Source organism: Chiroxiphia lanceolata, chromosome 24, assembly GCF_009829145.1.
Source record: "Chiroxiphia lanceolata isolate bChiLan1 chromosome 24, bChiLan1.pri, whole genome shotgun sequence".
In the NCBI taxonomy this organism is placed as follows: Eukaryota; Metazoa; Chordata; class Aves; order Passeriformes; family Pipridae; genus Chiroxiphia; species Chiroxiphia lanceolata.
In genome coordinates, this window is record NC_045660.1 from 3,499,305 (window position 1) to 3,511,641 (window position 12,337).

Consider the following 12,337-nt stretch of genomic DNA (forward strand, 5'->3'; position numbering starts at 1 on the left):
GACATGTGGGACCACCCTGAGTGCTCCAGGAGCCAGTGCAGCCATCTCAGTACATCCAGCTGGCTTTTTCCCCCTCTTTTAAGCCCCCATCTCCATCTGCAGGGCCAGGAGCCCCCCAAGACCAGCCTTGCACAGGCACATCTTGAATTTTCCTTGCCAGAACCCCCAGTTCCCAGCAAGCAGAGGCCCAGCCAGGTTCAAACGTGGGGTGCAGGTGCTGGGGCAGCCCCTCTCCCATTTTCCCTTGCCTGGAGTGAGGCTGAAGCCACCACCCCACCTCAGAGAGCCCGTCATTAGAGCCCCTTCCACACCCCCATCCGCTGATGGACCCACGATTTCCTTTAGTCTTTTATTTACACTTTATTGCTCTTGTTTTTGCACCGGCAAAGCGCTGCTGGAGAGCACAGAAATCCTTCAGATCTCGGCTGGCAGCAGAGCTCTGCCTAATCATAGTCATTATCTGGAAGCAGGTAATGGGCATCTTTCCCATGTTAATTTGAAAACAGAATCAGCGAGAGCAGGACACCGGGGACGGAGCGTGTTCCCGGCACCCACTGCTCCCTCTGGATGGTTTTTGGGTGGCTCCTGCAGATGCTGGGAGGGGGTGGGTTTGGGATGGGGGAACACACCAACCCCAGGCACAACCACGTGCCAAGCCTCGTGGCTCAATAAATCAGCCAGGAAAAGGGCTGCTGGCCGGAATCCCGCACGGATGGAGCCTGTCCTTGCTGCCACAGCAATAAAATCCCCCGGCCTTGTTTTTTTGGCGCCGAGGAGGATGATGGTGGCTCTCCCTCCTCCCCGCGCCGCCGTCAGAACTTGCCCCCGTGGCTGGGTCCTTCGCTAACAAGGACTCGTCCCTTTTATCCCCAGCGGCAGGAGGGGATGGGGATGGAGGTGAGAGGCGAGGATTTCTCCCGGGGCCGGGAGGGGAAGGCTGGGTGGCGTTGGAGTTTCGTTTGCTGAGATACCATTAACGAGTGAGCAAAGGTTGCGGAGTCTCCATGGAGACAAGACAGCAAGAGAAGGGAGCGGGTGTGCGCTGGGTGAGAGCTGATTAGTAAATGTCAGCGGCGCAGCCACTGCCCGCGCCACGCTGGCGCGGGGACCCGGCGGGCAGCGGGTGCCCCCGGAGCACCCCCCACTCCCCGGGCACCTCCTGTGCATCCCAGACACCCTGGGCGCCCCGGCCATCCCGTGTACCCCCGGTATTCCATGTATCCTGCCCGTCCTGTGTGCCCTGTCGCATCCCGGGTTACCCTGGGTGTCCCAGGTACCCCATTTATCCTGTGTGCCCCCTTGCATCCCGGGTGTCCTGTGCATCCCCTGTGTCGTGGGCACCCCAGGCACTCCGTGTGTCCTTGCATCCCAGTCACCCTGGGCACCCCATCCATCCTGTGTGCACCACTTCATCCTGGGCATCCCGTGTGTCCTGGGCATCCCAGGTACCCTGGGCACTCCATGTGTCTTGTGTATCCCAGGCACTCTGGGCACCCCATTCCTCCCCTGTGCCCCATTCCATCCCAGGTATCCCGTGCATCCCAAGTGCCTTGTGCATCCCAGGCACCCCGTCCATCCTGTTGGCCCCATTCCATCCCAGGTATCCCACGTGTCCTGTGCATCCCAGATAACCTGACCACTCTGTTCATCCCGTGTCCCCCATTGCATTCCAGGTATCCCATGAATCCCAGACACCCTGGTCATCCCATGTGTCCTGTGCATCACAGGTACCACACACATCCCACACATCCCTGGGCGCTCCATGTGCACTGTGAATCCCTGGTACCCTGAGCATTCCATGCATCCCTGTGGCCCCACTGCATCCCAGGTACCCCATGTATCCCATGTGTCCTGTGCATCCCAGGTACCCTGGGCATTCCATCCATCCCTGTGGCCCCGTTGCATCCCAGGTACTCCATGCACTCCTGGCCACCACGAGTGTCCTGGGTATGGCAGGTACCCCGTGCATCCCATGCATCCCATTTGCCCTCTGTATCCTGGGAACCCTGTTCATCCCACGTGCCCCACTGCATCCTTGTGCACCCTGCATCCCGGGCACCTTGGATACCCCGTGTACCCAGTGCATCCCACGTGCCCCACACATCCCTGGGGCCCAGCCAGGTGCCCCACACACCCTGTGCATCCCACGCACCCAGGTCCATGGGAAGCAGGGATGGAAGAGAAGCCTGAGAGCGTGTTTCCAAAGCATCCTCACAGCTCTGGTGCTGACAGCCCTGGCTCCTTTCCCGCAGGGAGCAGGGATGCAGCTGTGCCTGCCGGGATAGGGGCAGTTGGCCAGGGAAGGGACATCCAAGGCTGCAACAAGCTGCCATCTCCTCCCTCCCCGTGGAGAATGTCCCCTCTCCATCCCCGCATCACACAGAGAAAGGATGAAGCTGGACCTGCTGGATCCCACCTCGTTTTTGGCAGAATCCAAGCCCAGGTTGAGGGAAGCGGGACTGGGGTGAGGCACCAATTTGTGCCAGGGTCTGTCTGGGGTTATCAGAGGCTTGGACACGGCTGGAGCCCACCTGGGAGGGAGGCAGGAGGCAGGAGCAGCCTGGCTGCCCTTCCCCATGCCCTGGGGAATCATTTACCTCCAGCAAAACGCAGGGAAGCACCTGGCAGGCGGGAGCATCAGGGAAAAAGGTGTCGGGGGGCACCGTGGTGGGGAGGGGGGGCTGGATCCTGCAGTTTAGCAGGTTTTATTCGGCAGCTATAAACAGAGCAGGAGAGATAAAGGTTGCAGTGCAGATACAGATTAGGTGGGTCCCTTGAGGCTGTGACACCTTGAGATAGAGGCAGATCTTCTTCAAGGGAACAGGCTTGCTGGCAGCTTGGAAAACATGGAGCTGAGCGGCCTCCAGCAGCACCTCGGCCCCTGGTCTGCACCCACAGGGGAGAACTGGGGGTGCTGGGGCAGTATAGGGGTGCTGGGGCAGCATCCCATATACCCCATTCGTCCCTTGTGCCCCTCTGCATCCCAGGTACCACATGCATCAATTGTGTCCTGTGTATCCTGAGTACCCCGGGCACCCTCTCCCTCCTGTGTGCACAGTTTCATCCCGGGTATCCTGTGCATCCCAGGCACCCCAGGCACCCCATGTGCCCTGTGAATTCCAGATACCCCATGCATCCCATGTGTCCTCTGAATCCCAGGCACCCCATGCATCCCATGCACCCCAGGTACTCCATGTGTCCATGCATCCCAGGCAGCCTCTGTGTCCCATTTCATCCTGCTGGGATGCAGCAGGATGGGGGCACCAGGAAGTGCTGAGCATCACACCCAGGTGGTCGTGCACGGAGGGAATGATGCAAAACGGGCAAGAAATGGCAGTTTCAACACGTGTGCGTGTCCATCTCTCCCAGGGGGATCCAAAAGGAGGGTGGCAGTGGCAGAGAGAGCCCCAGAGCGGGCACAGGCTGTGCCACAGGGCAGATAGCACGGACAGGACGGGCAGGGACCCCTGGGATGCTGGCTGTGCCATCACAGCTCTGACATGGATTTGTTTGCTTCCCAGCAGGTGATTTACTCCCTGTGGTTTGGTTTAAAGTAGGAGCACAGAGCACAGGACAGACAGATGTCCATGCCCTTCATCCTGCTCCCTCTTCCGCCTCTGTGGGTAGAAAGGAACCCGATGCTCCGGGTGGATGATCAGGCAGAGAGGAAGGATTTGGTGTGCCAGGTGTGCCAGGGGAGGCGTGGAATGCTGTGTGGTGGGATTTCTGATCAAACCTCTGCTCCTGCACTCCCTGGAGGGGGGCATTTGCATCACCCCAGCTCTGCTGAGGGCCAGGATGAGCCACAGGATGCTCCTGCCCCATCCCTGGGAGTGTTCAAGGCCAGGTTGGACAGGGCTCGGAGCCATCTGGGCTGGTGGAAGGTGAAGGGAGGGTGGAACAAGATGAGCTTTAAGATCCCTTCCAACCCAAGCCATTCCAGGATCCTGATTCTGTGCTGCCGAGGTCACCTCAGCTCAGGGCCGGGCAGGGAACGGGGCTTTTCTGAGCCCTGGTGTGACCCCCACCTGCTGCAATGGCCCTGTGGGATTGGGATGCAGGGTGGTAGGACCTGGCCCCATGTCCCCACCAGCCCTGGTCGTTAATCCAGGCTCCTTTAATCCCCGATTCCAGGCCGTGGGGGAAATCCAGGCAGGAGTCAAAATCAGCGTCACCCGGATGCTTCCAGTGGCCATCGCCCCTGCCTGGGCACACAGGAGGGCAGGGGGGGCTGTCCCCATGGCCCTCAGCTCTGGGGACCCCCAGGATGGGGATCCCCACATCCTGGTTTGGGAGCTGGAGGTGGCTGGGAACCCCCACCCTCCTCCAGGGGCTGGAGATGGATGAGGGGCTGGGGACAACCATCCTCATTTGGGGACTGGAAGTGGATGGGGGGGCTAGAGACCCCCGGGGCTGGGAACCCCTCCACCCTCATCAGGGGGCTGGAGGTCAATAAGGGGCTGGGGACCCCCCATCCTCATTTGGGGGCTGGAGGTGGATGGGGGGCTGGAGACCCCCAGGGCTCAGGACCCCCCTCCCTCATCAGAGGGTGGTAGGTGGGCGAAGGGCTGCAGACTCCCCGGGTTTGCAGCCGCCAGGCTCCCCTCCCACTGCCCACCCCAGCACTGTCCCCATTCCTTGCACCCCCTGCCACCCCCCCACCTCTCCCCAAGCCCCCCCCCGAACCCCCCATCCCTCCACCCCTTCTCCTGCCCCTGCAGCCCCGTCCCCTAGTTCCCTCCTCACACTCCTGACCCCACGGCTCCCGCCCCATATTCCAAATCCCCAATCCCAGACCCCCCCCCCCCCCCTCCCTGTGGCCCCGCCCTGGAGTGACACCCCCGCTCCCCCAGGTGGAACTTTCCTCGCAGGGCGGGAGACCATAGAGGCGAGAGGCGACACCAACGGAGAGCCCTCTGAGGGGGGTGCGGAAGACACACACATCCCTTTCCTCCAACGAGACCTGTAAGGATACTGAGCTCTGTCCAGACACAAACAAACATTTTTAAAACGTTGCGGCTGTGCGCAGTGCCGCGATTCTCTCCTCCTCCTCTGGAAATTGTCCCCAAGCCGCCCGGGGCTCCCCCCGCCTCTCCCCCTTCATGGTCCGCCCCTCCCTGTTTACTCTCTTTGCGCGGCCACCCTGGGTGCGGTTCCTGGGCTGCGCCAATAGCGTACGCAAATGGCGTAAGGCGGCTTTGATGGACAGGCGCGCTCGGCCAATAGCGCGGCAGCATCACCAAGCGCTCAGCCAATGGCGCGGCGTTCCGGCGGCCCGGGGGAGGCGGGGCGAGGCTCCGCCAGGGAAGGGAGGGGGAGCCGTGGAATGGCGGACGGGCGGGCCGGGCCGCCCTGGTGGTAGCGAGCCCGGGAGCCTCGAGAGGACAGCCGCGGACAGGGTGAGTGCAAGAGAGGCGAGCGGCGCCTCGCCGAGCCCCCTGGGCTTCCTCTTGCCCGGGGGAGAGAGGCAGAGGCTCTGGGGTGGGCCGCTAGGCCCTTGCCAAATAGTGAGCTATCGGGGTGAGGCGGGCAGTGTTTCCTGCCACATAGTGAGCCCTGCCTGCTGTGGTCGCGGGCGGGGGGTTTTGGAGGGTCTGTCCCGGTCTGGGGCTCCATCCCCGCGCTGACACTTATGCAGCCCCTCCCGGGGGCCGTGCCTGGCTGCGGGGTGTGTGCCCCGGCCGGGTTGTAGGGGTGCTGGGGTGTAGCGGGGGTCCTGCCCCGCCGGTGGGCAGAGCCCGGTACTGAGTGAGGGAAGTGCCGCCGGCGGGGCTCTCCCCAGGCCTGGCCGGTGTCTGCTGTCCTGGGGCCGGCACAGAGCTCTGGCATAGCCGGCAATGCCCGGGGACTCGGGGGGCAAGGGGGTGCCACCGGGCCCCCTCTGTAGGGGAGCAGCTGTGCCGGGGGAGCAGAGGGGGGGTCCCTCTCTTCCAGGCGTTTGCTGCCGGGGTTTGACATCGCTGCTGCTGCAAACGTGTGTGTGCCGGTGTGCAAAGTCTGCCGGGGTTGGACCTGCGTGCCCTTGTTGGTGCCAGTTCTGGTGGTCGCACTCAAAGGTGTTGCTGGGAAGGAAGCTTCTCCTTCCTCCTGCCTGTCCTCCTGCCCCAGTCCTGGGTGCACCCCTGGGTCTGTCTGGGAATGCCTTAAGGATGTGTCCAAGCCCCTTGGGTGTTAACCATCCACACAGCACTTAAAACCTTAAACTGCTTGGGGTGACACCCTGTGGGTGCTGGAGAATGCTTTGGGAAATGTTTGGTTGTTGGGTTTTTTTCCTGAAAAAAGGCTTGGGATATAGTTGGTTAGTTTGATCAAGTGCACCAACCTCTTAGTGACCTCAACTCATATTTCTGGAAAGAAATAAGTTATTAGGGAATGTCCTTGGGGTTGTAACTCACCAGCATTTTAAGTGTGCTGGGGTTACTTTGGGATACAAATAATCTGGAGAAAGGTAAAGATTGCAGCTTCTCCTTGTTAGCTGTTATTTGACCTCTAGGACCTTCCTGCAGCAGCATTTTTTATTTCCCTGTCAGTGTTTCACATTTGGCCCTTGCTGTTTTACTTTCTTTAGTAGCAACAACAAGAATTGGGCACCTCTGAGTGGGTCAGAGCACTGGTGGGGCTGTTTGATGTCTTAATGCCAGGAGTTCAGCACAAGGAAACACTGGAAGTCTTAAATCTCTCGGCACTGCAGGTGTTGGTGGACATGAAATTATATTAATAATGATAAAAAACCCCCAAAAACTTCTAGTAAGTACATCAGCTGCAGGCAGGGTCATAATTGATGGAGCCCTCTGTAACCCTCACCCTGGTGTGTCCTTCGTGAGGTGAAGAAGTTGAAATCAAAAGATGTTGGAAGCCAGTTGGGGGGGGGGTGTGTGGGTGGGTGGGTGCTTCCCTGAGGTAAAACTGATGCAAAACGTTGCTTTTATAGAATCATGGAATGGTTTGGGTTGGAAGGGACCTTCAAGCCCATCTCATTCCACCCCCTGCCGTGGGCAGGGGCAGCTTCCACGAGACCAGTACTTCCCATAAAGTGGGATTTCCCTGAAGCTCGGTGCACTCGGTCGCGTGAGGGGGGGGAATGGTGGTGCAGTTATGTTTTCCACCCGTTTTCAACATCTGCAGAATCAGTTTCTGCTCGAACACTGCAGGAATCCCAAACCCTGCCTTGCGACACTTTTCCGTTCCCGGTTTGTCCCCTGCTGACCTTGAGCGGGGCTTTGCCATAGAAACCGACTCGGAGTTTAATCCCAAACTGAGTTAAAAACAAACCAGGGCCAACATCTCCCCACGGAAAACACAACCAGAGTGTCCGTGGAGAGGCTTTGAAACCCCCCCCTCACACCCACAGCCAGGGAGGGGCTTTATCCAAGCAGTGGGGGGCACGAAGTTCTGTGCCCTTTTTTGGGGGGGGTTTGTTTCGTTGTTAAGGAACGTGCTTGAAAACGTGAAGTTTGAGTGACAGAGCGTGACCTGAGCTTTCAAGAGCTGCCTAACGCTGATCTTGGCTTAAACTGGGGTTGTCAGGGACCAAACTTCCTGGGATTTACCTTCCAAAGCATCGATTTCTGCTTGGCTAAAAGCCTGGAGGAGCGGGTTTAGCAGCTCCCCGGGCAGCCCACCTGAGACAAGGTGAAGCCTTGCTGTGCTTTATAATTGTGATTTGTAAGAGGATAAACTTCCAGGGGTGAACTCAATGTCAACTTTTTTCTTAAACTCTGTATTTTCACTGATATTTCTTTATCTGTCTGGTAACAAGCTCAAAAAGCAAATGCCCCAAATTCCTTTTTTTTTTTTTTTATTATTTAAAGCAATAAAACCTTTCTGATGGCCCATGCTGGTGTAAAACTGCTTTCCCTATGAATAACGTGACACACCACCCAGAAATGGTGTAGTTTTTTTTTTTTTTTTTAAGTTACAGCTCAGAAGGTATTTGCAGGCAGTGATTCATGACAGAGAATACAACCTTTCTGATCAGTCCCAACCCAGTTTCTCAGCGTGCTTTGAATATATCTCATTCTTCAGGGCTGGTCTAGGAAAAGTTGATTTCATTCACCAAGGTTAGATAATCGTGGCGTGTGGGTGGAGGGGTTAAAACTTCAGTGGTTGCATAAAGTTACAGCAACAAATCCCTCCCCTGGGTTTATTTATTTATTTTTTTTTTAAATTTTTGACGTGCTAGAAGAACAAAGAAAGCTGGTGGGATTAGTGTTTTTCACAAAAATCAGGTTTTCTTTTGACAGATTATAACAAGGAAGATTTCAGCAAGTGTAAGGCTGGGCTTTAATCCTTTCAGATAGTTTCTCTCTGTGGGTTTTCTGGACTCAAAATGTTTAATAACTTTAAATGCAGGGGTTTTGGGTTTGCCTCCGCTGGGTTGGATGATAATGCTGAGCCCTTGGTCATTCAGCTGAGCGAAATACGTTGCTCATGAGTCAGTCACAAACCAGGAAAGGGATTGAATAGGGATTGTGTTCACATGTGCTGGGGATAAAGTTCCTGCTGTCCCAGTACAGAATGGGACACTGGCAAAAAACCCTTCCAAGAGCTCCCTCTGAGGGTTCCAACAGCCACAACGGGCCCTGTCCGATGGCTCAGCGCTGCCCTCGCTCCTTTGTACGGTTTCTAAAGCACAGGAGACGAACCAAAAGTGACACTTCCACTGTGTGGAAACCCAGGAAAGCAAAATGCAACTATTTTTTTTTTCCCCCAGCCTGTCTTCTGGTGTGTTGCTGTTTTCAGCAACGCTCTCTCGCTGAAACGGGATCTGTAGTAAGAAATTTGTGTATTTGAGTGTTTATTCTCACTGTGCAAGGATAAATATTTGTGAGATCAGGGCCTTAGTTACCGCAGATTAACATTTATTTAAATACTTTAGGTATTTATAAACACAGGATTTAAAAAAAGGCATGTGGCAGTGGCTTCTGGGTAATAAGCAAATGACTGCTCAGAACAGAACCACCCCGGTGACATTTACTTCCTTTTGTATTTTTTGCAACTCTGTGTAATAAAAAGACATGCTGCTTCTTTTTTTGGGGAGGGGAAGCAGATCAGGCTTCACTGCAAAGGATGTGCTTGCTAGAAGGTGATCAGCTCCCGGCCTGATTCTCATTTATGTAACATTTCTTCTTCCATCTGAAGGCCTGCAGGATACTTTTTTCCCCTGCCTGGGAGGCGGTGGGAGGGGAGGGCCCTTCCCAAAAGAACTGAAATGTACATTTCCATGTGTTTGGGTTTTTTTTTTTTTGGTTGAGGCCGTGCAAAGTGTTAATCACATTCTCCATCCCAAGCTCGCCTTCCCCGCAGTAATGAGCCTGGGAAATAGCTCCTCTAGATCCTACCCTAATTCCTGGAATCGCAGGAAAGCTTTCTGGTGTTAGGTTGCTGCTGGAGAAGTGGTGGAGCTCAAATATCTCAAGTATGCATCTGCCAGGGGCTTTGATGAAGGAATTTAAAGCACCAAGGAATCTCGATGGGTCTCTCACAAATGGCTCAGTGGTGACCTGCTCTGTTCCTTCAGTGCCTTCCCTGTCCCCTCCTGTCCCACAGCAGTGTCCCAGACTCTTTTTGGGGAGAAGTGGTGGTTTAAGGGATTTTGTGATGCCTGTGGGGCAGCAGCAGTTGATGTTTGTTCTTGAGGGCTCTGAAAGTTCTGCCTGGGAGGCTGTTGCTGCACCACTGCTTCAGGTGAGCTGTTCCCAAATCTCTGGGGATTTGGGAGATTTGGGTTCTCCTGCGCTGGAGTTTGTGAGGTTGGATTCTCCTTCCTGTCGGAAGCTGTGCAGGGTCCAGAATGGCTTGGACACAAAGAATTGGTCACTAAAAAAGTTTGTTCTTCCTGCTGCCGTAAATCAAACCCTAAACCATGAGTTTATTAGTTTGGTTTCTGCTAAAAGTGCTCCGTGAGAACCGGGAGCCTCTGTTGTGTTTGATCACAGAATCCCAGAACGGTTTGGGTTGGGAAAAACCTCAAAGCCCATCTTTTCCAACCCCCTGCCATGGGCAGGGACACCTTCCACTAGCCCAGGTTGCTCCAAGCCCCCTCCAACCTGGCCTTCAAGATGCAACCTGATGATAACCTTCTGAGAAAGGCTTGTTTCATATGAATGGTGATAAACTTATTGAACAGCCCCCTTATGCAGGAAAGCCACACGTAGATTTGAGATTAAAATCCCCTAATTGTCAAGTGAAGGGCATAAAATGAAGCATCTTTTCCCTAGCATGTGATAAAAAATGGGATTTGCTGCCCCAGGATCTCACGGGTGCACTGTTAGGTGAGTTCAGGAATTGAGGAGACCAGTTTATGGAAGTTAAATCCGTAAAGGACAATTAAATGAGAGTGTTTGTTTCCACATGGTCTTGAGGTGCAGTGGGATGCTGCAGCATGGAGCAGGAGAGCGGGGAGAGCTGTGCTTGCCTTGTTCCCATGCTCATTTCTTGGTGCATCTGATCCCTGGCCACAGTGGAGAGAGGACTCTGGATTATCTGGAGGCTGGATGACCCAGTGTGGATGTCCTTTAATTCCTGTGACTTGTCTCGTTCATTCATTTCCGATGACCTGCCTCTTCCGAGCCTCCATTTCTCCCCACTCATCAAACTGGGCTAATGACTCTGACCTTTTGTTTGGAAAGCAAAAGGAAAAGGATCAACAAAATACTGGAGCTTATTTACTATCATTACTGAAATGATGAGCAATGCCACTTTGCGGCACTTCAAAGAGGCTGCGCTCATAAGATGCTGGAAATCCCTTGAGAGAGAAGATGTTTCAGATGGAAAAGGAGGAGGGGGGAATATTCCTCACGTTCTCCTCTCTCCTAAGTGTGCTCTCCTGCAAGGCATGGAGGTAAAAATGTCCCTCCAACCCTCTCCCCTCCCAGCTGGGCTGTTTAAAATAGCGCTGACAAAATTTGCTGGTTTCGGTGAAAGCCAGACTCGTTTGTGTCACTGCTCCGAGTTCTGCATAAATTGTTCCCATGCTGTGGAGTTGTGCAAAGCACTTTTGTTGACCTATTGTATTACCCCTAATAAGATTGAATGTGGTTTTAATTTCTCATTTCCTCTTTCTCTGGATGCCCTTTTCCTACTGCTCAGAGTCTTGCTTCGAGTCTCTCTATAGCGAAAGTCTCTTTCTGTCGCTCAAAGAATGAGCGATGCTTTGCTTTTCAGAGCTCTCCACACTGGAGGGCTTTAAGTGGCATTCAGAGGAGACTATCAGCCACAATATCTGATGTATTGGTGTGGCTGCGGTTCATGCATGGAGTGCAAAAAATGGGATTTAATTGGGAGGGAGGGGGAATAGCGGCCTTGGCTGAATGGATGGGTGAAAGTTCCCCGACCACCCCTTAGCCCAGCAAATAGTTGGTTGAGTGCTTGCCAGAGCGGAAGCGAGTTCCCTTTCAGGCACCCTGCCTTTGTCACCGTAAGAAAAAGCACACACACTCTCATGGGTTTGGCCTTGCAGCTGCAAAAAAAAAAAAAAAAAACAACAAAAAAAACCCCAACAACCCAACCAGGCAAGAGAGAACCGAGCACACACCCAGATCCTGTTCTTTCAATACCAGCAGCTGCAGAGCCGGTGCTTTGCTGGAGGAAGGCATAGAGCTGTAAACACAGCTTGTGGAAAACCTTTACCTTCTGTCTAGGGCAGCATGAAATCACTGGCCGCTTCCCTTCTGGAAGCTAAATTAAAAACGGCTGTAATTAACTTAGACAAAATAGCCTTTTGGTTGCTATTGAGGATTCAATATTGTATCAAGGAGGTTACATCTAGGGGCTGGCTCCACATGAGAGGTTTCCATAAAGCAGCTTATTATAGACCTTGTGGTAAGCTCGGATAGAAGGGGCTGCATCCATAGAATCCCTAATATGATCTAATCTCTCTTCTCCCCAGAAGATCAGTTTGGTAGAGAGATGATTCCCCCTCTACTCCAGTACCTAGAGTATTTCATCCAGCTCTGGGGTCCCAAACACAAGAAGTATGTGGAGCTGCAGGAGAGAGTCCAGAGGAGGCCATGGAGATGCTCCAAGGATTGGAGCACCTCTGCTCTGGAGCCAGGCTGGGAGAGCTGGGGGGGTTCACCTGGAGGAGAGAAGGCTCCAGGGAGAGCTGAGAGACCCTTGCAGGGCCTAAAGGGGCTCCAGGAGAGCTGGAGAGGGACTTGGGATAAGGAATGGAGGGACAGGACACAGGGAATGGCTTCCCACTGTCAGAGAGCAGGGTTAGATGGGATATTGGAAAGGAATTGTTCCCTGGGAGGGTGGGGAGGCCCTGGCACAGGTTTCCCAGAGAAGCTGTGGCTGCTCCTGTATCCCTGGAAGTGTCCAAGGCCAGGTTGGA

At 54.6% G+C, this 12,337-nt stretch overlaps 1 protein-coding gene across 2 annotated transcripts in view; it reads left to right on the forward strand.

Moving 5' to 3' along the window:
* The first annotated feature begins 5,285 nt into the window (after window positions 1-5,285).
* Window positions 5,286-12,337, forward strand: part of WASF2 (WASP family member 2) — a 32,191-nt gene continuing 25,139 nt past the window's right edge. The window contains exon 1 of one of the 2 annotated variants that reach the window (XM_032710068.1): window positions 5,286-5,399. The gene's annotated coding sequence lies outside the window, so the exon portion shown is untranslated. The remainder of the gene's footprint in view (window positions 5,400-12,337) is intronic. The other variant, XM_032710070.1, reaches the window with a different exon arrangement.